The 5250-nt window shown below is 40.8% G+C and overlaps 1 protein-coding gene across 1 annotated transcript in view; it reads right to left on the reverse strand.

Moving 5' to 3' along the window:
* Positions 1-5250, reverse strand: part of SYT9 (synaptotagmin 9) — a 119493-nt gene that overhangs the window by 99651 nt on the left and 14592 nt on the right. The window lies entirely within an intron of this gene.

Genomic DNA, 5250 nt, shown 5'->3' on the forward strand with positions numbered 1-5250 from the left:
GTGTTTTTTTTTTCTATTCACTCCAGCTCCGTGGCCATGTGACTAGAAGCAGGTATCTGGGGTTTATTTACCTTCTATAATTGAAACTTTGTTGCCTTGACAGGAGGCAGCAGCTGCCCGGGAAGCTTGGCTTCTTCCATCATTGGGGCAACCAAGCCTTCTGCTTGCTCCAACTCTGTGGCTGCCAGCCGCCATCTTGGTTGGGTTAATTTGCATATAGTCACTCTGATTGGCTGGTGAATGTGGCTTAAGGCATAGCGAAGGTACGGTCAATTTGCATGTTTGTCTATTATTAGGTAAGATGTGTGTATATACATATATGTATATATGGGTGCATATACATATATGTATATGAATATATATGTGAACATACATAAACATATGTACATTTATATACATATATAAAAACTATTCATGGAAGGGTAAGAGAAATAGAAAAGGGAACTGAAAGTAAATTGAAGAAATTAGTAAATATGCTAAGCAAATATGAAAACACATCAAAAATACTTCTACAAATGGCTGAGAATTTTCCAGAACTGAAAAAAGGAAATAATTTCAGATCCAGGAAACCCAATAAATCTCAGCCAGGATAAATAGAAAGAAAGGCCCACTTAGCAATTTTATAGTTAAACTACAGAACACTAAACAGGAAAGCAAAATCTGGAGAGCAATAAGAAAGAAAAGGAAAATTACATACAAGGAATACATATTAGACTAATTGTTGATTTCTCAAAAGCAACTGGAGGTCAGAAGACAGCTTTACAATGCCCCAAATCAGAGTAACTGAGAGTTCTATGCCCCCAAAATTTATACCCAGAAAAACAATCTTCTAAGAACAAAAGCAAAACAAAGGAGGTGTGGCTCTTTGTTGAAGAGTATTGCCAGCCTATGGAGACTCAATAGAAGGCATCTAGAAAAATAAATATTCCCACTTCACTCTCCTCCCTTCCTCATTGTCTGAATCTAATCAGAAGCCACTAAGGGAGATCTTTTCAGTTTGTAGAAAAATAAACAAAACCTCCAAAGCATCTAGGGGCACTGATCACAGGCAAATGCAATGTATCCAAAATAACACTCCCAGCCAATTTTATAGACCAAGAATCACACTGATCCCAACCCAGATAAGGACCACACAAGAAAGTAGGTTACATGTACCACTCGGGAGCACAGATGCCAAAAATGCTAAACAAAATATTAGCACACTGAACTCAGCAATGTATGACAAGTAATATATCAAGGTTAATTGGGATCATACTAGGAATATAAGAGTGGCTCAAAATGAGAAAATTAATTAATGTAACTGACCAAAGTAGCATATCAAAAGGGGGGGAACCTCACAGGATCATAGCATTTGATAAAACAACTGTTTGTGATAAAGTTTTAGTCAACTAGGAATAGAGGGATATATTTTTAATATTACAAAGATAACCACAAACTATCTTTAGAAAAATTATATCAATGTAAATATTAAAAACATTCCATTTAAAATAAGGAAAAATCAAGGGTGACTACTACCATAATTATTACTCAGCATTGAATTATTACTCAGTATTGAAACTCCTAGTCTGTGCACTAAATATTTTTTTAAAGCATAAAAGTTATACAAATAGAAAGAAACAAACTATCATAATTCACATGACTGATTATCTATAAGGAAAATTCAGAAGAATCCACAATCCAATTATAAGAATTAATAGTTTTGCAAAATTGACATAGAAAATAAATATACAAAACTGCATCACTTTACAGCAGCACTAGTTAGAAAATGCAATTTTAGAAAATATACTATTAGAGAACCAAGATGGTGGCATAAGGTATATACCTGTACGTGCTGTCCCCCACAACCACATTAAAACTACAACTAAAAGACAAAAAGCCATCATCCAGAACCAGGAGAAAGCTGACTGAGTGGAAGTTCTACAGCTAGAAGGAAAGAAAAAAGCTCACTGAGGCTGGGTAGGAGGTGTGGAGGCACCAAGAACAGAGGTACGGAGGCGCATGAAACAGCGGGACTTGGGTGCACGGTTTTTTTCAATCAGAAGAGAGATACAAGCTCTCGACTACACGAGACTCTAGGGACCCAGACTCCTACGGGAAGAAACTGGGCTGTCTGGCATTGGGTCGGAAAGCGAGGGTGGCTTTCTCGCAGAGCTGCTCACAGGGATCATTGTTACTGTGGGGGCATGGGATTCCAGGATTCGGGGACGAGAAGATGCGGAGACGCGGAGACGGCTGACTGACAGCCATCACTGTTTGTTCCGCCCTGGTGATTCTCTGAGACCCTGCCCCACCCAATTTACAACTCGACCCAAGCTTGCGCAGCAGTGCAAATGAATCGCCTGTCCGCCTGCAGCCTAACCTAACAAACTGCAGCTGGGTCAGAGAGCTTCAAAAGTTCCAAACCCCAAACAAAGAGGAGAAATCTGTAGATCTCACTGTAGCTCCTGCTGGGTGGACTCACACAGCAACTGACTTTGCACCTCCTTAGAGATCCAGGAGCCAGTGTACCCAGTGGTCAGAAACCAGATTTCAAGTCCTCACATCCATAAGTGACACACTCAAAAGACAGCACCAAAGCCCCACTGAAGCAAGTCCTGCCCCATAAGGGTGTCTACTGCACAAAGTTCTTCCACTATATACACAGCGGGTCCTCGCAGTCAATTGGCCTAGAGGTCATTTCCTCCCAGGGATACCAACAGCAATCAAGGCTTAACTACAACAAGACTGTGCACCCAGCCCACAAAGGGGTACACCAAGAGTGTCCACCTCAGGTGATTGGGGAGGCTGAGCCACTGGGCCCAATAGGACACCTACCACACAAAGCCACTCTATCAACACAGGGAAGCAGCCAAAATGCGGACACAAAGAAACAGGTCACAAATGAAAGGAAAGGAGGAAAGCAAACTACTGGATATAGAGTTCAAAACCACAGTTATAAGGTTACTCAAGAATCTTCTACGAACCTCCGAGGAACTTAGTGAGACCTTAAAGGATCTTAATGAGAATGCCAAAACAATGGAAAAGGGCCAGTAAGAAATTAAGCATACGTTGACTGAAATAAAGAATAATATACAGAGTTCCAATAGCAGACTAAAGGATCCCAAGAATCAAGTCAAAGAATTGAAATACGAAGAAGCAAAAAACACCCACTGGAATAGCAAAACGAAAAAAGAATTAAAAAATATGAAAATAGTTTAAGGAGTCTCTGGGGCAACATCAAGCATACCAACATCCGAATTCTGGGGGTGCCAGAAGAAGAGAGAGAGCAAGGTATTGAAAACCTATTTGAAGAATTATGAACGAAGTGACAACAAATACATATCTATCAACAAGTGAATCTAAAAATTAAGTCAATAAGAAAATCTGATGAACAGAATAAACTGGTGAATATAATAGAAGCAGGGGCATAGAAAGGGAATGGACTGACAATTCTCAGGGGGAAGGGGTGCGGGAAGAGATTGAACAAAAATCTTACACCTATAGATGAGGACAGTGGCGGGAGGTAAGAACATGGGGTGGGGTGGGAACTAGTTGGAGGCAAGCTATGGGGGTAAAAAAAAGAGGGACATCTGTAATAATGTGAACAATAAAGATTTATTTAAAAAAAGAAAATATTCTATTTAAAATAACCAAAAAAATCTAGCAATAAATCTCACAAGAGACATGCAAGATCCTCCTGTAGAAAAAAATTATAAGCCTCAAATGATAAACTTTAAAGAACTAAATAAATGGAGAAATTCACAATGGTCACAAGTAGGAAGACTCAATATTGAAAAAGATACAAAACTTCCCTAAGTGAATCTATAGACGTCATACAAGTCCAAACAAATACAAGAAAAATTTTTCTTTAACCTGACAGTTAAATTCTAAAATTTATGAGAAAATTCAAGTATCAGTCAAGGCCTAGGTCAATTCTTAGAATTTTTTTTTTAAGCTGAAGAAACAAGAATTTTGAGGCCTTTAGCCCTTTTGGATTTCCTCCTGGATAAATAAGTTAACATTCTTCAGAAATTCTATGGAAATCAAGACTTCTCCAGAAATAGACAGGGATCTCTTAGTCCCAGGAGAGTGCTAAGCACATGATAGTGATCTTGGGGCAGAACATCCTGTGGGCTGCCATTCTATATTCCTATCCCATGGGAAACTGCCCTTGAAGATGTTCCCACCAGGAATCAACCTTACCCACATTTTTAGCACTCAGTGTTGCTCTTTCCACAAAGTCTCTGGAAGCAACTTACAGCAGATCCTGTTGAGCTTTTTTGTTGTTGTTAATCCTCACCTTCCCATTGATTTTTAGAGAGAGTGGAAGGGACTGGGAGAGACACACTGAGAAAGAAACATCAATGTGAGAGAGACACATGGATTGGTTGCCTTCCACACAAGCCCCACCCAACCAGGGCCAGGGACTGAGCCTGCCACTGAGGTATGCCGGAATCAAATCTGGGCTCTTTCAGACTGCAGGCCGACACTCTATCCACTGAGCAAAACTGGCTAGGACCCTGTTAAGCCTTTTAATAACCATTCCAGCTATTTTATGGCATTCATTTGTAAAAAAAATATAAACTGATGTCACACTAGATGGTATGACCAACCTCCTTCTACCAGGGCTCATCACTGTTGGCAGACAGTATCTCAGCTTATATCCAAGGGGACTTGGCAAATACTCCAATGAGAGGGTCCATTCAAAGCAGCATAAGCAGCCTGGCCATCTTGTTTCTTTAGAGCCTCTCTTGCTGCCTACTAATGCGGGAATAAGTATAATCCTTGCTTCCCCATGCATCGGGTTTTTGGTTTACCAATATCACACTTTTCAAGGTCAAAGAGATCTCCCAAATCACCTTACTTTCAGCCCCTGATGCTCTCTGCACCTTCTCCAGTTCCTCCTTTTCTTTCCTGTCATTATGATAAAGACCAGCAAACCCCCATGCTACACTTCACTCATCTGAGCAGCGGGACAAAGTTGCCACGGGTACCTACCTGGTGGCATGGAGAAGGTGCCCAAGTGTGGGTGAGTCCCCAGTTCACAAACATGGCTGAGGATGAGAAAGTACTAGTGTGGTTATTTGGTCATCGGGCAGAGAATGTGTGTTCTCTTCCTGAGCAGAGGGACAGCCTCTCACTAGATGGGCTCCAAACTCAAGCTGGATCATGGTGTGAGCTGAGTAAGGATTGGGTGTTTGGTGTCTTTGGATGGCAAGGCAGAGACAGAGAAAGGGAAAGGAAGATGGGAAGAGGAGAGAAAGCGAGGGG

This window comes from Myotis davidii, unplaced genomic scaffold (genome assembly GCF_000327345.1).
Source record: "Myotis davidii unplaced genomic scaffold, ASM32734v1 scaffold1185, whole genome shotgun sequence".
NCBI classification, from domain to species: Eukaryota; Metazoa; Chordata; class Mammalia; order Chiroptera; family Vespertilionidae; genus Myotis; species Myotis davidii.